We start from the raw sequence: 20527 nt of genomic DNA on the forward strand, positions 1-20527 counted from the left end.
GAAATTTTTAAATTCCCTTCTTAATTTCTTCATTGACCCACTGGTCATTCAGGAACATATTGGTTAACTTCGATGTATTTGTATAGTTTCCAGAATTCCTCTTGTTATTATTTTCTAGTTTTATTCCATTGTGGTGAGAGAAGATGCTTGATATTATTTCAATTTTTTTGAATGCCTTAAGACTTTTTTGTGACCTAATATATGGTCTATCCTTGAGAATGATCCCTGTGCTGAGGAAAAGAATGTGTATTCTGCAGCTGTTGAATGAAATGTTCCATAAATATCTATTACATCCATTTGGTCTACAGTGCAGATTAAGTCTGATGTTTCTTTGTTCATTTTCTGTCTGGAAGATCTGTTCAATGCTGAAAGTGGGCTGTTGAAATCTTCAGCTATTACTGTATTTTGGTCTATCTCTCTCTTTAGCTCTAATAATATCTGCTTTATATATCTGAGTGCTACAATGTTTGTTGCATATATTTTTGCAATTCTTATATCCTTTTCCTGAATTGACCCCTCTGACGTTATATAGTGACTTCTATCTCTTCTTATTGCTTTTGCCTTGAAATCTACATTCTACACTGTCTGATAAAAGAATAGCTACTCTTGCTATTTTTTGACTTCCATTTGCATGGATTATCTTTTTCCGTTTCTTTATTTTCAGTCTATGTATGTCTTTATAGGTGAAGTACGTTTCTTATAGGCAACAGGTCAATGGGTCTTGTTTCTTTCATCCACTCAGTTACTCTGTCTTTTGATTGGAGGGTTTCACCTATTTACATTCATTGTTATTATTGATAAGTAAGGACTTACTCCTGCCATTTTCTTATCTGGGTTTTGACTGTTTTGTGTTGTTCTCTTCTGTATTTCTTTCCTTCCTGTCTTCCATCAGTGAAGGTGATTTTCTCTGGCGATATGATTTAGTGTCTTTCTTTTTCTTTTTTGTGTTTCCATTGTATGATTTTTGGTTTGAGGTTACCGTGAGGCTTGCAAATACTATTTTGTAAACTATTATTTTACCCCAATAAGAACTTAATGCTGTTTGCATAAAAATAAATAAACAAAAAGAAAACCAATAAAAATTCTATACCTTTACTTTGTTTCCCTGCTTTTAAACTTTCAGTTATTTCTATTTATACCGTATTGGACTATCTATGTCTTGAAAACTTGTAGTTATTATTTTTGATTTGTTTATTATTTAGTTTTTCTACTTAAGATAAGAGTAGTTTATACACCACAGTTACACTGGTATAATAATCTGCTTTTCTGTAAACTTATTTTATTAGTGAATTTTGTACCTTCAGATGATTTCTTACTGCTCATTAACACCCTTTTCATTTGAACTGAAATGCCCCTGTTAACATCTCTTGTAGGACGGATCTGGTGTTGATGAGCTATGGTTTTCTTGTGTCCCAACCCAAATGTCATCTTGAATTGTAGTTCCCATAATCCCCATGTGTGGTGGAAGGGTAGGAGTTAATTGAATCATTGGGGCAGTTTCCCCCATGCTATTCTCGTGATAGTAAGTTCTCACAAGATCTGATTAAGGGGCTCCCCCCTTCACTTGATTCTCGTTGTTCTCCTTCCCACCACCATGTGAAGAAGGATGTGTTTGCTTCCCCTTCTACCATGATTGTAAGTTTCCTGAAGCCTCCCCAGCCATGCTGAACTGTGAGCCAATCAAACCTCTTTCCTTTATAAGTTACCCAGCTTCAGGTATGTCTTTAATAGCAGCATGAGAGTGGACTAAAACAATGAAAATCCTCAGCTTTTGTTTGTCTGGGAAAGTCTTTATTTCCCCTTCACGTTCACCAGCTGTACTGTTCTAGGGTAAATGATTTTTTTCCTTCAGCACTTTAAATATGTCATGCCACTCTCCTGGCCTGTAAGGTTTCCACTGAAAAGTCTGCTGCCAGACATATTGGAGTTCCATTATATGTTCCCTTTGTTTCTTTTCTCTTGTTGCTTTTAGCATCCTTTCTTTATCCTTGACCTTTGAGAGTGTGATTATTAAATGCCTTGAGGTAGTCTTCTTTTGGTTAAATCTACTTAGTGTCCTATAGCCTTCTTGTACTTGGATATTGATATCTTTCTCTAGTTTTGGGATGTTCTTTGTTATTATCCCTTTGAATAAACTTTCTACTATTATTTATCTGTCTCTTCTTTAGAGGCAGTAACTCTTAGATTTGCCCTTTTGAGGCTTTGTTATAGCTTCTGTAGGTGTGCTTCATTTTTAAATTATTTTTTCTTTTGTCTCCTCTGACTGTGTATTTTCAAATGGCCTGTCTTCAAGTTTACTAATTCTTTTGTCTGCTCGTTCAGTTTTGCAACTAGAGGACTCTGATGCATTTTTCACTATGCCAATTGCATTTTTCAGCTCCAGAATTTCTGCTTGATTCTTTTTAATTACTTCAATCTATTTATTAAGTTTATATAATAGAATTCTGAATACTTTCTCTGTGTTATGTTGAATTTCTTTGAGTTTCGTCACCACAGCTATTTTGCATTCTCTGTCTGAAAGGTCACATATCCTTGTTTCTCCAGGATTGGTACTTGGTGCATTATTTAGTTCATTTGGTGAGATCATTTTTTTCCTGGATGGTTTTGATGCTAGTAGACATTCTTTGATGTCTGGGCATTGAAGAGTTAGGTATTTATTGTAGTCTCCACTGTCTGGGTTTATTTGTAATCTTTCTTCTTGGAAAGGCTTTCCAGGTATTTGAAAGGACTTGGGTGTTGTGGTCTAAGCTTCTTCTGGTTTGGGTGGCACCCCAAGCCAGTAACACTGTGTTCCTGCAGACTTGAGGTACCAGCTTGATGTTCTTGGACAAGATCTGAAAGATTTCTCTGGATTACCGTGCAGAGACTCTTGTTCCTATCCCTTACTTTCCCCCAAAGAAACATAGTCTCTCTGTCTGTTCTGAGCCACCTAAATGTGAGGGTGAAGTGACACAAGCACCTCTGTGGCCACCACCACTGTGACTGTACTGGGTCAGACTTGAAACCAAATCAGCACTAGGTTTCACCCAAGGCCTGCTGTAACCTCTCCCTGGCTACCGCCTGGGTTTACTCAAGGCCCTAGGGCTCTACAATCAGCTGGTGGCAAAGTCAGTCAGGCCTGTGTCCTTCCCTTCAGGGTAGTGAGTTCCCCCAGGCCCTGGGTGGGTCCAGAGATGCTGTCTGGTAGTCAGGGACCGGAGCCAAAAGCCTTAGAAGTCTACCCAGTATTCTATTGTACTACAGCCTAGCAGGCACTAAAACCACAAGACACAGTCCTTCCAGTCTTCCTTCCCTTTTCCAAAGGCAGAGGAGTCTCGCCCCGTAGCCACCATTACCACAGGCCATGAGGAGTTCTGCCAGACTACTGCTGATGTTCCCTTAAGGCCCAAGAGTCTTCAGTCAGCTTTTACTAATACAACCCCAAATGACTCTGCCACACTAGCTCTTTGTGTTATCTAGTGTCTTTTCCTTTATATCCTCTCATTTGTCTTCCTTCCCTCGTCCTCATTGCCAGCAGACCTGTGAGGCAAATGTAGCTAGCTCTATTAATCCCATGTCAAAGACAAGGGAACTCAAGTTCATAGATATTAAGAGAATTGCTTAAGATCACTTACCCAGGCAGACTTCTTCTCAGCTACCTTCCATAGACACATACCCTCTATTTTATGATGGAAACATGATGTATCAAAGGATGGGGTGTGGTATGGAATGTTTATTGCTGTCCATCATGCCCAATATCGCCCAGAACTTGGAAGGTTTTGGTGCTCTGGGATATGGTTGGCTTAACATTGTTGGGCCCTCCTGTGGTTTGCATTTCCAGAGCTTTTCAAGTAACACACAAATCATCTCTTCATGGCTTTTAACTGCACCACTGTTGCCCAGTTGTTCAGCTTCACCACAGTACTCTATCATAATTAAACTAGGCAAGATAACAACACAGACTTATGATTAACATATTAATAAACTTCACATCATATACCCTGACACGTTTCTCATTACTCACGATGCATCATAAAGTGATTCTCCAGAGGCACTGTAAGAATAACAAGTCTAATTTTGGCAAATGAGTGATGATAAATTTCACTTCATTCATCTAGGGAATGGTCATAAGTGAAAAACAAACTCAGGCACTACTTCAGTAGAGGTGAAACTGATGAAAATGGGAAGTGAGAGCTCCAATTTATTGAACCATGAGATTCAGACTTCTCTATAATGATCTAAAATAATTGAAAAACATTCAACAAAATAACTGACTAATATCATTAAGAGTGTCCAGGTGATGAAAGACAAAGACTAAAGTACCATCACAGACTGGAAGAGACCAAAGAGATACAACAACTATTACAATAGGGGACCTGGATTAGAACAGATCAGGGACATTCATGCCGGAAACCTGATGAAATTCCAATAAGGTCTGTAGTTCAGTTAATAGTATTAAGTCAATGTAATTTTCTGGTTTTGATAATTTTATGAAGGTTATACAAGCTGTTAACATTAAAGGAAGTTAGGTAAAGAGTATATGTGAACTCTGGACTATTTTTGTACCTTTTCTGTAAGTCCAAAATTATTTTAGAATAAGAAGTTAAAAATGATCTGAAGTGTGTATGTACAATGTTAACTGTCCAACATGAAATAAACCGGCCATAGTGGAGCTAAACTCAGCATTTGCTAGTGGGCATTAGTCTGATCCATGATTCTTCTTTGGCCTTATGAGTGAGTCAGATTTTGTAGGTCTTTACATATATGGGTAATGACAATCCTAGGCCAGGCTGAGGGATGATTGTGAAACAATGAGTGTGAACATGGGACTAAGTTCTATCACGCTAACCTGTTTTCACTTCAAATTCCTCATTTAGAAAATATGGAGTTAAGCTCAATTTTTAAACGATGCTTCAAAGTTTTGAAATTTTATGGCATTACTTCTACCTCAACTGTACATGTTGAGGAAAATGAACCTTGGGAAAAGTTGAAACAGGGATGTCGAAGGAGGGACAACTTCTTTGGAGGTAGTAGGATTGAAAATAATTCTGGAGATAATGGTGACTTGTGAAATCCCTTTACAAAGTAGCCAGGGCCAGTCCTATAAGTATTACCTTGTTAGCAGGTATGACATCCTGTTGGATATTGGGGATAAGGGATGATGTTGGGAGCAGGATATGAGGTCAGCATGCACTATGGGAAATGGTAATGGAGGATCCCTCTTTTATCTGAGTATTATGCACTCGCAGTGTCTATAAACCATTTTTTTTCCAATCAGAACAACACTGTTGTCCAGGAAATATAAGTCATAGTATATTGCAGAATTGTTTATATATACATTGTCTCCATTTTCAAGATGAGGAAATCGCAGAGCTATATGTTCCTATGGCTTTGCCTGAAGTTGCAGGAATCCAGTGAAGTAGGTTCCCTCTCAGTTTTGTGTACTGTAATAATAGTAAAAATAGTGATAGTAATCATCACCATTGTTATTATCACACCTTTACTCATATAGAACTCTTAACCTTTCAAAGCACATTTTAGTCATTATTACTTTGTTTCTTCCTATCTATTCTGTGCACCTAAGGTAGGCAAAGTAGATATGACTATTGACATTTTTACAAAGGAGAATGCTTGGTGATGTTTTGGATATTCGCCCAATAGTTATTTCTGGCTGAAAGAATGTTGTCATTGACTCATCATTTGAACATATTCAAACTCTTTAGAATATCATTCCGCTACTTCTAAGGTGTCCCAAGTCATAATAATTGTCTTCTGCAAGAAGCCACAATAGAGGGAAGTATTTCTGTGAAGTCTGGCATTTAGAAAGAGTTAACAAGGGTAATACTATGCTGGTAATAGAAAAGTCAACATTTTATATTACTATTAAATATAATATTTTGCTAACCCTTTTCTAACTCCACTGCCTCTAATGATTTTGCCTGAGTTTCTGTATTAAATTTGCAATTATTAAAATCTGCTTTATTTTCTCTTAATACACTTTGTTTTAGACACACAAAGTCAATCCCATTTAAATTCTCCTTGGATTCAGGTATTCTCATTGAATACTAGTTGAGCACATGTGAATATCCTTAAATGAATAACCGTGATCTCCTAGTTCCTTTAAATAGTGAGGTAGTGGAAAAAGATCTTTAGTTCTGTGTATTAATCCTGTTGCAAATTACTTATCTTTAGGAGGCCTCAAACTGCACTTATGCACCTTACTAGAATTCTGGTTGGAATTAAATTTTAGAAATATTTCCAGCTGAGGTAACACCTGTTTTGTAGAACCCAAAGGAAGAAATGACGTAGGCTCAATAGCTCTCTGGAAAATATAAGCATCAGAGCCATGATTAGATAGTTACATTTGTGGTTGGCTGAATTTTATGATGATTCCATAAGATTTCCCACCTAGATCCCCAGATTGTGAATACGATGACATATCTACAAAAGGATTCTACAGGTTACCTTAAGATAGGGTGATTATCCAGGTGAGACCAATCTAATATATGAGGCCATTACAACAGAGTATGTTCTTCAGCTGGTAGTATAAAAGGAAGTCAGAGGGATTGGAAGCACGTGAAGGATTTGATGCATTCTTGCTGGCTTTGAAGATGAGGGGATAGAGGAGTCCACATGGAAGGAGTGACTAGAAGCTGAGAGCACCCCTGACTGAGAGCCAGAAAGGAAATGGGGAGCTCAGTCCTCCAGCTGAAGAAAAAAGAATTTTGCCAACGACTTAACGGACCTGTACCCCAGAGCCTAGCCTGGTCAACATCTTGATTTCAGCCTTGTGAGGCTCAAAACACAGAACACAGTTAAGCTTGACTTCCGGCCTTGGAACTGTGAGGTACTAAATGAGTGTTGTTTTAGGCTGCTATATTGGTAGTAATTTTTATGTAGCAATAGAAAACTAGTACAGATGCTCCTTGACTTATGGGGTTCTGTCCCAGTAAACCCATGGTAAGTTGAAAATGTCACAAGTAACTACTTACGATTCAGGGTTACATTCATCCGGATTTAACCCTGGACTGAATGTGTATTGCTTTCACAGCGTCATAAAATTGAAAAAATCTTAAATTGAGTCATTGTAAGCCAGGAAGAGCCTGTACACAATTCCATAATGTTGAAGGAACTAGGGATATTTAATCTGGATAAAAAATAACTGAGGGGGAACATTTGGATAGTGTGTCGTGTGAAAGAAGTAGTCAATATTCTGTTTTATTAATGAGCAGTGCTTTCCAATAAAACTTTCTGAGCTGATGGAAAAGTTCTACAGTTATACCATTCAATATGGCAGCCACTAGTCACAAGTGGCTACTGAGAACTTGGTATATGCCTACTTCATCTGAGGAACTGAGATTTAAATTTATCAATCTATAATTTTTAAAAATAGTACTGGTTTTGTATTCAAATAGCCATATTTGACTGCTGGCTGCTGAGTTGGACAGAACAGCTCTAGAAGGTTAAAGAAGGAAAAATGCGGCCGGGCGTGGTGGCTCATGCCTGTAATCCCAGCACTTTGGGAGGCCTAGGCGGGTCAGGAGATCGAGACCATCCTGGCTAACACAGTGAAACCCCGTCTCTACTAAAAATACAAAAAATTAGCTGGGCGTGGTGGCGGTTGCCTGTAGTCCCAGCTACTCAGGAGGCTGAGGCAGGAGAATGGTGTAAAATTGGGAGGATGAACTTGCAGTGAGCCGAGATCCCACCACTGCACTCCACCCTGGGCAATAGAGTGAGATTCTGTCTCAAAAAAAAAAAAAAAAAAAAAAAAAGGGAAAAATGTATAGAAGCACCAGGCCAGTAGAGTTAATTTGGCATAAGCAAGACCTTTCTACTAATTGGATCTATTTACAAATAGAATGGCCAACTTTCAAGTAGTGAGTTCTGAGTCACTGAATGAGTTAAACAGAAGCTGGATGACTATGTGTCAAGGACACTATAGGGATGATTCCTGCTTTGGGAAGGAGGTTTCCCAGATGACCTCCATGCTCTTTTCCAATTCTGATATTGTAGGTTCTGAAAAATGGAAATAGCTTTACTGAAGCAGTAACGGAGCTTCTCTGTGTGATATCAGGAAATAATGAACTTCAAGTAGAATTTCTCTTTCTCTTTTATATTTGATTTTCTCAAAATGCTAGGAAAAACATTTCAATTTTGGGGGGTAGAGGAGGGATAGAAGTTTTCCATGAATAAAAATAGCATCTTTCTCAAATACAGTTTTTTTAAAGGTGAAATCCACATAAAAACCTTATTTAAAGTATACAATTCTGTGGTATTTAGTATACCTACAATGCTGTGCCCCTCTGTCTATATTTGTGTGTGGGGGCGGGGGTGGGAGGGAGAGAGAGAATCTGTTGAAAGAGGTGTGCTGTTTACAAGAACCATCAGAAAGGGAGGTTTCCTGGAGTGTGTGTAGAATCTTATCAGTATTCTTTGTTTTATGCCCTTGCTCCTAAGCTTGAATTATCTTCTTGCCTTTTAGATCATATAGGGTTTTAACCTCTAAAACAAGCATGAGTAGTTAAGAAGGTAGGCTGTGTAGTCATATTTGCTGGGACCTAATTCCTACTTATCACTCACTAGTCCATAACTTCACGCAACTTGCTTCACCTCTTTGAGCCTCAATTCGTTACTGGCAAAAATGAGATATAATAGTATCTACCTCCAAATGCTATGAGGATTAAATGACCTGGTAGGAGTTACTTTGCACAAAGTGAAGAGTTAAATAAGCATGATCTGTTATCACTGTGATTAGCATTATTCTATAGCATCAGCATCTGAAATGACATGTGATATTTTTAACTCAGGAGAGGGGACCATTGTCTTTGAATGGCATATAAGACCTATTGACCAGTGAGGTGGGGCAGGAAGGAAGCACCATATGAGCTAGGGTCTTTTTTTTCTTTGGCACCACAAAAAGAGGTGCTGCCTCAGCAGGAAACATTTCTAAAATTTAATTTAGTTAGGTGGCTGGAGAATGTCAGTCTCTTGAATAATTACTCCAGTCCTGAATCTACAGGAAAGAAAAGAAATTGTTTCTGTGAGAATTTCTGTTAGTCCTGCTGCAGAACATTCTCATACTCCACTGACCTCTTCATCTTTACCAAGTCTTTCAGATGATGTCCGGAACTTCATAGGAGGTTGAATCTACTAGGCATTATAGTACAGCCTCTATTGAGTGCATGTGTTGCAAGGTATTTGGAGATCTTTTGGTGAAAACTCTGTCCATTATTTGCCCACAGCATGATGTCATTAGGGAAAACCATATCTGTGACTTAAGTGCTTCCATGACTTTGGAAGAAAGTGTCAAGTAAGATGACAAGTTTTGTCTGTCTATAAGGTGCTTCCTGTTATTCTCCATAGGAATCCTTACATTTGGCCAGCTTTTGGTTAGTTATCATGCTTTTTTTTTTTTTTCTGGGAATGCTAGAATTTTTCTGGTGATTTAACCCATTTGTGGTTTTAATGGTCTTTGACATTATAAAACCACTGGTTCCTTTTTTCTGATATTCAAATATTTTTATGACGATAAGAGGAATTTTATTGTAGTCTGTTGAAACGGTCCCATAAAAATGAATGTATAATTGAATGTAGTCTAACTGTTGCTACTATTTTAACTACGAATGTGAAATATTGTGAGAGATTTGCAGTAGACTTCTTTCATATGTGTATGTGGCTATATCAGATAAGGAAACATACATATCTTGAGAAAAATACCTAGGGAGTTCATTTTGTAAGCAAAACCCCTTTTCAAAACACAATAAACTATGTGAGATCAGGCTAAGAAACAGTAAGAAATAGAGAATATTTCTGTACTCTGGAGAACACTGGAGAGAGTCAGAGGATCTGAATTTTGCTTGTGGATCTCCCACTAAGTAACTGTGTGCCTATACCTCATCACTTTACCTTTCTGGGTCTCAAGTTTCTTATTTGTACAAAGATAAGTTTGGATAGGATGATCTCTGAGAATCCTGTCAGTTATAAACATCTGTGTTCCAACCATTCCACATGTTAAAAACAATTTTATCAGATTTGGGTGACTAGAAAATGTAAGAATTCATGCTGAAGAGGAAACAAATTGCCTGTGTTTGTAATTTTGTAAAAATTACTATGGAATGGCTATTTGTGTTGCCAAGTATTGGTAGTTAAAAATCCTGTGCCTTGAGCCAAAACAAATTCTCAGATCACAGCTTACTCTTTACCTAAACCACTCTTAAACAGTTCCACAATTTTTAATTTTTTTGTTTGATATGACAGTCCTTGAGGTTAGGTTTTATATTGGTCCATTCTCACACTGCCATAACTACATATCCGAGACTGGGTAATTTATAAAGGAAAGATATTTAATTGACTCACAGTTCTACAGGGCTGGGGAAGCCTCAGGAAACTTACAATCATAGTGGAAGGGGAAGCAAACACGTCCTTCTTCACATGGTGGCAGGAAGAAGTGCTGAGCAAAGGAGGAAAAGCCCCTTATGAAACCATCAGATCTTGGAGAACTCACTCGCTATTATGAGAACAGCATGGGAGAAACTGCCTCCTTGATTCAATTATCTCCCACGGGGTCCCTCCCACAGCCTGTGGGAATTATGGGGTTACAATTCAAGATAAGATTTGGGTGGGGACACAAAGTCAAATCATAACAAGTGTTAATCATTATTTCCATTTCCATATTTGAGAAGAGGAATCTGAGGTCCAGAGAAGTTAAGTGACTTTTTCATGGTCACGTGTTTAGTAAGTGATGTAACTGGAACACTACCCCAGGTTCCCTTTCTACTCCTCTGTTTTGAATTATAATAATTATATTATTGAGCATTTTTTGCACCAGATATTGTAAGATATTTTTATTAACTCACTCTTCTTGTTTTCCAGACAAAGAAAGTAAGGTACAGAAAGCTGATGTATCTTGGTTAGGGTCAAACAGCTCTTAGGAGGTAGAGCGGAGATCAGATTCTATGTTTGTCATACGTAAACTCTGTTATTAGCCAATTAGCCATTATGCCTTGAATTATTGCTATGTTTTTTAGCCTACTTTTTCTGAACAGACCTCTTTCAAAGATTATTTCAATGAGCATATGATAACAAAGGCCTCAGAGGTAGGAGCTAAGAAGGTGAGGTTAGGCTAAGGTGAACTCCTCTGATCTCCAAATTGTATAGATGCATTTTCAGCTCTGGCCCAATCCTCACCCATGAGATGTCCCCTGAAGTTTTGTGGTGTGGTTCTAGAAAAATGTTCTCTTCCAGCTGCTTGGAATATTCTTCCACCAGATGGCCTTGCTCTTCCCTTCACTCCAACCTCTGTTCAAGCAACAGCCTCTCTGAGAGGCCTTCCTTTAACACATTATCCAAAGTAGCACCTCGGCTTTCTAACTCCTCATTTTGTCTTTTTTTCTCCTTAGCACTTGCCACCACCGAAGATATTGTATTGGCTTGCTCATTTGTTATTTGTCTTCTGTCGTGAGAATATAAGCCTTGTGAAGGCAGGGCTTTTTCTGGTGCATTCAACGTTACATTAACATTTAATATATTTACTCCTAGAACAGTGCCAGGCACATAGTATCCACCCAGCAAATTGTTGAAGAAATGAAAAGAAGAACAGTTAGTAGTGACTGCTTATGCCTGAAGAGTAAGAATTTATATGTGAACATGGACAAAGGCCACAAGAAATTCTGGCTAGCATCAGGAACCAAAGGGCAGGGTAGGATGTCCAGCAGGGAAAAATCAAAATGTGCTCAAAAGAGTGGGAAGTGGAAGGGTTTACTCAAACAACAATGCCCTCAGTGGTGGAATAGTTTAGTTAGGCTGCTCTAGCTCCATATATATGACCATTAAAATCTTCTAGATTTAGGTTTTTAGGTAAATGGGCCTTCCCAAGTTTTAATTGAAACTGTAGATCTTGGCATATTTAAGCTTGACTAGGTCTTTAAAGCTCCCCAGTCCACCTCCATCATAAGGAAAGTGACTCTTGAACAGGTGAAGTAATTTTCTGAAGGTCCAATATGGCCAATTACCAACTTATAAAAGTAACCAAACTGCCACAAATATTTTCAAAAATAGAATTTCAGTAGAACTTCAAGAATCTTTTGGCTATACAGAAGCATATGGAGATCTTTTAAAAACGACTGGGTCCCACTTCCAAAGATACAAATTCAGTTGTGAGTCTAATTTGCAGACTGGGTTAAGAATCATCAGTTTGGGGGTTAGGAGAGTGGGTTTAAAACAAAGCTATGTTCAAATCTCATTTCTCTCATTTACTGGCTGCTATGATATTGGGTAAGTTAATCTTTCTGAACCTTAGCTTCCTGATTTGTAATATGAATGTAATTATGTACCTACCTCACAGGATTTTTGTAGAGATTAAATGAGATAAGGTCCACAAAGCACATAGCATGGCACCAGAAACCCAGTAAGCACTTGATAAATGGTAGCTGTTATTATTATTACTATCATGCCATATAATAGTCATTATTATTATATGAATAATTATTGTTCCTCTGTATTTTAAAAATGGCTACTTTAAAATTATATTAATAGAAGGATTAGCCAAATGGTACAACTTGAAGCTGTGAGACTGTCTTGATGTAGCTATGTGTAGGGTGATCTATTTAAAAGAGATGTAGACTTACTGTAAAGTGGGACTGAAATATTTGAAATAGGTCTGCCTTAGTTATGTTACAGAAACCATAACCTTGAATTCAATGGGAGTCATATTGATACACTGTCTCTTGTGTTATATTCCACACCAATGATCAAGGTTCATACTGTCTCTGGGTTGAGGCAGCTACATAGCTAGAACCAGGCCATAGAGAAGCAGCTGGGTTCTACCAGCCTGGGCATGCTCAAATATTGCTGTGGGGCAAAGGAACTATTGCAGCACTGAGAGGTGGGTTAAGATCATACAGAATATGAGAGGTGAACTTATATAAATCCCTCTGTTTTCTCTTTTCTCTCTTGTGGATATTCTTGGAATATGCATTTTAAAAACTATAATAATAACAACAGAAACTTCCTGCATGATAAAAAGAAGTCACTTGATGATCACCAGTCCAAATATTCTACCCATGGGAAGCCTGGTTTGCTTTTAGAGCAAGAGGGCATTGAGGCCGATTAACCTCCTTTCAGATTTTAGCTCCAGACTCAAACAAGAACTCTGTGAAATGTGGGGTAAACATTTTAGAAGAATGAAATGAGTCACACTTTAAAATGTGCATTTCAACTGGAGCTAATAATAATCTTAAATGTGGAAAGACTGGCAACAGAGTCTTATTAGTGGTAGCAATACCATACTTATTTGAGTTTGGCAAGGAATATATTAGCCAAAATATCAAAAAGTTGCAGTCGACTAATGAAGAGTAAGAAACAACACAGGATGCCTGTAGATACCTTTATTTAGGGAACTAACTCTTCAAAAACTGATCCTTTGGGTGTATCAAATGTATTTAAAATAAATTTCAATTAACTAATGGTTGTGTTTTTAAGAACACAATGGAACAGTAGCAAATTCTGAATGAGTATATAATTCTAGTTTAAAGTATAATTTTCATTAAAATGACTTGAAATTCATTTCATAAATTATTGTGATATTAGAACTCTGACTACAGAAATATTGGAAGAATATTCCTTCCTAATTTAATGGAACCAATTTTCCTAACAGCATCTCACATAATTTTATATAATCATTAATCAAAATGTACAAATGTACACACATTGCCAGCAATAAGTCTCAAATAGGTTGGAAATGAACTTACACATCTTCCAGGTGGGTGATTGCATATTTTTCACATTCCTTCGTGGAAATGACATGGAAAACCTTGTAAACCCATTTTACCAGAGATAAGGAGGAGAGCTAATTAAGACTTGAGACACTTATTGGGGTGTATTATAAGAAACAAAAGCTTTTAACTGAGATTTGTTTCACTTTTTAAAAAGTAATTTCTCCTCCATGTTCAGGTGATAATTTCTTCAGTTTCTTTTAAAATGATGCTTGTTTGATCATAGTTAAAATTGACACATGGAAAGTAGTCTTTATGTGCCAAATAAAACAAAGAAATTGGGAAACTTCGACAGGTTTTTTTTTTTTTTTAGTAAACTCTTCTAATTTTGCATTAGTGGTTTATGTTAATCACAGCTTCAAATGGTTATATTGTTAATTGCTAGCAACTTCCTGTGGGACCTTTAGCCTGTCTGTCAATTTGAACATTTTCAATCATAAATCACTTAATACCTCCATCCTTCCCCCTTTCCCTTTCTGACTTCAGTTGCAGGATAAATATCTTGCCTTATATGGTGCTGATGTAACTTTGCAAGTTTGACTTAATCTCAGCACATTCAATGATATAGCTAACTCCTGTCATTTTTCCAACACCCAGAAGAATACCTTGCGTAGGCATGATCACTCTGCAGCCCACTCAGTAACATGAGTAATGATCTTTAAGTGAACCACTGTAAGGGCTTGGATAATTTAGACAGAAAAATTGGAACAAGTGTGCATTTCTCTACAAAAGTATAAGTCTGATTTTCTGATTAGTGGGACTATATAATCTGTTAATGCCAAAAAGCCTTTCAGAGGGCTGGAAAATTTTTCCCACAAAGTGAGGGAGAGTGTGAGCCTATGTGTTTATGTTGTGCATGTTTGTGTGTGTGTACATATAACATATCTCTGGAGACTAGAATGGTAGATCAGCAGTTTCCTTTCAGGCTTATGAATAATAAACACTGGAAAGAGGAGCACATATGATGTTTTTCTACTGTTTCTTAGTGCCACAACATGTTCTGAGATGACTATTTGTGGCCCCAACCAGCCTCTGATGCTCTGCCAACTTGGCTTTAAAACCCTTTAGAGAGAATGGTATTTGTCCTCCTATATTGCTTGCTACTCTACTCAGCACTTCTTTGACAAAGGGAAAGAAACCAGGGTAGATTTTTTTTTTCCATGTACAGCGAGTAAATTCTAGAATAAGGAATCTCAGACTCCAAGAGAAAACCCAGTAACAGATGGAAATCTTGATTTGGGGGAAGGGAGAGAGAGACCATTCAATTGGATATTTTCTAATTGTACTTATGTCTCAAAGACTGAATTTTTCCTAACTCGAGGTTAGAAAGGGTAGACTATAGCATTGGGTGACATCCTGGGTAAGGCAGTCAGTGTAGGTATTGATGGGCTGTTACAGGAGCCCTATTATATAAATGAATGGGAAAAAATTGCTAAGAAACCGTCCCTGGATTTGACTTGAGAATTATCACCATTTCCTACATCTACCATCTTGTTTGTTTTTCATAAGAACCTTAGGAAATGAGCTGCACCAGGGATAGCATCCCTATTTTATAGATGACCAAACTGAAATTCAGGGAGTTTACACAAGGTCACATAGGTAGGTTGTGGTCTCATCAGGACTGATTTTGTTTTCAGTTTTCTACTGGTTACATCAATAACACAAAAAAACTTTTGTGTCCCTCTTTTATTTTACAACTTTTGACCGAGAAGGATGAATAGTTTAGTTCCCCTCTAATATCCTATCCTTTCCCCCAACTTGATTTTTTTTTTTTTTTGCAGTAAGTAATAAACAATGACTGTATGACATGAGGAAGTCACTTCCCTTTCCTGAGCTCCAATTTTCTCACCTGTAAAGTGAGAGTTAGGTCAGATGCCCTCTAAGTTTCCTTTCAGCCCTGACCTAATACAATTAACAGTCGATGAGCATAGTCTCTTAACCATTTATACAGGTTCTGGTTCCTTCAGCTACATAGTTGTTCCAGTGGAAATATTACTGCTGTCTAAATGTGAATCAATGAAGAGTTAATGTTTAACTTGGACCTCATGGTAGCAACTGTGACTTGTGTGAGGAAGAATTTTAAGGTTTCTTTGCCCAATGACCTTCATCGACACAAGTGATCCAGACAACTGCTGCTCACACTACATTTTGACTGACTGTCATGCCACCAATGATGCTAAATGATTATGATAATCCCTGAAGGAAAAATGGAAGCACATTTGTTCCTTCAATCCATAATTGGCCTGCCACTGAGCTCCAGAAACCATGCACATCCAGTTTCTCTCTGGTGGTAATAAATGCTGTATGTGTCATTTTACTTGGCCCTGATTAGGCTGATGTGCTTTTTTTTTGTTGTTGTTTTGTTTTCGCCTAGGACTATTTTAGTCATCTTCACTCTTGGAAGATATGTTATATGTACACACACTGTCCTTCATTTTTAGAGGACAATTCAGACAGATTGCATTGTGCCAAGGCTGAGTTAAGAAAGATTTGTTGTCTTTTTCAGAAGGTGGATTGGGCAAAAAAATACATTTGTGAGTCATTGGTATATTTGATGAGAAAGAAAAAAAACCAATATCCAGCTAATAGCTACGTCTGTGGACAGTGTGATAAGGTGGAAAGAGTACAGGTTTAGAGTTTGGACAGTCCTGGGTTGAAATCATTCCAGTTCTGCCATTTACAAGCTGTGTGATCTATGGCAAGTTAGTTATCGCATATGTAAAATGAATGTGATAATGCCAATTCCTAAAGAATGTTGTAATTTATGAAGAGCATAGTCCCTGGTATAAAATAGTACTCAATAAATAGGGTATATTTTATCAAGAAAGATCAACTGTCACCATCATCATAGTATTTCTGTTTATTCGTATGTTTCAAAAACTGTATAAAGAAAAAAGTCCAGGGCTTGTATTATTCCTCTGCATCTGCCACTGTGTCTCGCACAGTATTTGGGATATGGTCAGCATTCAATTATTGTTAAAGAAGTGAATGAATAAATAAGCAACAGTAATACTAAATAAATGATGCAGGTATTATTTCCATTTTTGCTCATCAGCAAACTGCAACTACAAGGGGTTGTGACTTGTTTAACTGCTATGAGTAAGTTGTCAAAGCAAAATCTCACACCTACATCTTTTGATTTTAGGGTAAGTGCTTGTTAGCAGTATATCCTGTGATAATCTGTAACTGTTTTATTCCCCCCATTTTAGGAGCATTAGTGAGTTTCTAAAGATTTGTCAGTCATTCCTTTGCTTTTGGAGTCCCTTTTCTAAGTAGGGTAAGTAGGACAATCTTATTATTTGTTCATTCAACAAATTTTGAGTTTATTTTGAAGAAATCAGAGATTTTGAAGAAAAGCATGGATTAGAGTGGGTTCTGTGGGACCCATAGCCTCGGCATAGAGACTTTATTCTGTATCTCATGGGTGTCTATAGATATATCTAGAAAAGTAAACCGTATTACCTATAACACTTAGGCATATGACTTCTATTTTTTGGTAAGATTATCAAAGAAGAAAAATAACCTACATTCTCCTTTTTCAAACTTCTTGCCCAAGACTCATGTTCTTGATTATCCAAGCCCACTTTTCCTGATGGCAGGAATAAGGAGAAGGGGTCTTTTGCCATTTACAGGAAGAGGACTCAATCTGGACTTCACATTGGGCACATTTTTAGTAGTTGTTCTGTCTATTCCCTTTTAGCATGAGAACAGGCAGATTTTCTTCACTGATCCCACCTGTGATCTGACCGTTGCTAACCCTGACACACTGGGGCAAGGATCTTACACTACTTCTAATGGCCATTCGGTGAGCCAGCAATGAGGCCTGGATTAGAACTTGGAATTCCTGAGGCCTGGTCTTGCACTTGCTTCAGTACTATAAGTGATGACAGCTGGTATAATAAGGTTCCTTTGAAGGTTTTTGACACTGAGCTTTCAGAGAGATGAAAAAAATCAACTAGATGAACTACACTTATTAAGATATAAAATGTATAGTTTCTCTGTTGAATTCAGAAAAAACTTCATTTGGTTTTAATACCTCCTAAAGCTTAATTCTTTTCAAGGCCCTTCATTTAGGCTATCCAGCTTCTCTGAACCATTTTTAGCCAGTTGGATGAATTACTAACCAAAGAGAAATTTTTCCAGTTTTTCCGTATTTCAAGGAACTTTCAGTCCTCAGAAATATAAAGACATCTCCCCAACCTGCATACACATCATACCCACATGTTTTATGCTTCGGAGCCCCTGTTCTGTCCTGGGAAGAGGATGAACATTGTACAAGTATGGGGCAGATATACTAAGTCATAATTAATGAGGCTGAAAAGGGAGAAATGATGATTTTTAAAAATTGGAGTCTAAAAGGTATCTTGATGCCCAGATTGGCAAAGAACCTTTCAAGATTCTTGTATCCTCATAGCTGAGTGCCACTCCTGTTAAAACAAAGCATTGAAAAGGTACTTTTCAGATAAAAACCAGATACAATCATATTTTTGCATGCAATGGCTAGAAATTTCTTGTGCACAAACTATATTAAGACATTTTAAAAAAGGAATTTTAAAAAATCCATTCTCTTCTAGTTAATGATCCATGTCCATTCTAGAGGTAGAGAATGGGGATGGATATCGGCAGTGAGGGATCAGCATGAAGAATTACAAAGAACGGCCGGGCGCGGTGGCTCAAGCCTGTAATCCCAGCACTTTGGGAGGCCGAGGCGGGCGGATCACGAGGTCAGGAGATCGAGACCCTCCTGGCTAACACGGTGAACCCCGTCTCTACTAAAAAATACAAAAACTAGCCGGGCGAGGTGGCGGGCGCCTGTAGTCCCAGCTACTCGGAGGCTGAGGCAGGAGAATGGCGTGAACCCGGAAGGCGGAGCTTGCAGTGAGCTGAGATCCGGCCACTGCACTCCAGCCCGGGCCACAGAGCGGACTCCGTCTCAAAAAAAAAAAAAAAAAAAAAAAGAATTACAAAGAACATGTAGCTTGGAGTCAGAGGAACTGGGGTTTGCAGAGAGCAAGAAACGTAGCTGTAAATTTGGGCAGCCTCATTATTCTAATGTATAACAATGTTAATCGTAATCAAGTTATGTTATTGATGTGAGATTCATATAGCATATGCAACACCCCAGCACAGTATCTAGCACACAATAAAAGGTAATAAATGGTATGTGCTGTTATAACCTGGGCTGCATTATAGTTCTTCCACCCTATGCTGCAATGAAGCAGCTTTGAATAAAGGATGAAGGGGATGAAGTGTAACTCAGGGCAGTATAACAGCTGCTCAGAAGTTCTCATGGGCTCTAAAGTCAGATTATCTGGTTTTGAGTCCAGCTATGCCACTTTCCAGTTGCAGGATCCTGGACCAATTTATTCAACAGGTCCTCAACTTACTCATCTATAAAATCAGAATCATAGGGTTGTTGTGAGGATTTACAAAGTCAATATATGTTCTTAAAACAGTACAGGGTACTACGCATTCAATAAGTGTTAGCTATGATTTTATTATAGACTTTAAATAATTATCTACCATTTGTTTATTTTTTCATATAAAGCATTTAAAATAGTGTCTGGCAGTGGGCACTTGATAAATATCTATTTTTATTTCTTGTTTATTCTATATCAGGCACTGTGCTAAATGAAAACCCTCTGAAGCAATTATTCTCATTTTAAATGAAGAAATCAAGGCACATGTATGCCTGTGTTGTTGTTGTTGTTGTTTTTGAGGCGGAGTCTCACTCTGTCACCCAGGCTGGAATGCAGTGGCACAATCTTAGCTCACTGCAACCTCCTGGGCTTAAGCCTCTTGATTAGCTGGGACCACAGGTGCATGCCACCACATCCAGCTAATTTTTGTATTTTTTGTTGAGATGGGGTTTTGCCATGCTATCCAGGCTAGTATCAAACTCCTGGACTCAAGCAATCTACCTGCCTCAGCCTCCCAAAGTGCTGGGATTACAGGCACAACACATGTTTTTTTATTTGGTTTCAGTATCACAGCTTGTCCTTTCCCTTCTAAGTTGGTATGTAGCAACTGGTATGGGGCAAAGTAGACTTTAACCTGGTTCATTACACTCCAAACCCCACATCCATTATATCACACTGTTTAGTAAATATTCACTGAATGAGGCAATATGTAGGATTAGTAAAGCTTGAATCAAAGATGGAAGCGAAAAGGAATTATTCTCTGAATGCCAAGAATTGCCCTCCATGTTCTGTTAGTTGGTAACAGCCAAGGAAGCAAGATCCTTGCAGAACCTCAGGACTGAGTCTCTGGTATGTTCTGGTATATATCTTTTTATCAAGGTTCTTAGAAACAGGCTGAGCTAAACAGTAGGTCTACAAGGCTTTGCAGTTGTTGTTAATTGTTTTCAAGCATTCTGAGTTCAGGTCAATTTAGCTCCTTTATGTTTTATGCCGAAGGCTGAAGAGAGCTGCTAATTTTGTTTATCATTTACAAAATAAAAATAACCTGAATTTATGGACCTGAACATACATGTTGCACATGTGATTTTGTAACAACCACTCAATTACTTTATGGTAATAGACTGGTTTATTCCTGAATGTGCCTCAATGGGTTGATCCCAGCTAGATAAAACCAAGTAACAAAATCCTTCCGGATTTTGTGTTCAAAAGAGTGGAACTGTCAGGATTAAAGAATATTGTACTGGTATTAGTTCCTAAAGGGACTCCAGCCTCAAAAGACACTGAATCTCTGACCTTTACAATGGTATGGGCTTTGATGAGAACTAAATTTATTGAGTCTCCCTCACCAGCCCC

At 37.9% G+C, this 20527-nt stretch overlaps 1 long non-coding RNA gene across 1 annotated transcript; it reads right to left on the bottom strand.

The window, feature by feature from the left end:
* Positions 1 to 367: 367 nt before the first annotated feature.
* On the bottom strand, positions 368 to 18236 carry LOC117078380. The gene is made up of 3 exons (XR_004434985.1): positions 18225 to 18236; positions 8552 to 8561; positions 368 to 518 (listed from the first exon to the last, which is right to left on the bottom strand). It is a non-coding gene; the product is annotated as an uncharacterized LOC117078380 (long non-coding RNA).
* Between the last annotated feature and the right edge of the window lie 2291 nt (positions 18237 to 20527).

The sequence above is a fragment of the Trachypithecus francoisi genome, unplaced genomic scaffold (genome assembly GCF_009764315.1).
Source record: "Trachypithecus francoisi isolate TF-2019V2 unplaced genomic scaffold, Tfra_2.0 Lachesis_group6, whole genome shotgun sequence".
NCBI lineage: Eukaryota > Metazoa > Chordata > Mammalia > Primates > Cercopithecidae > Trachypithecus > Trachypithecus francoisi.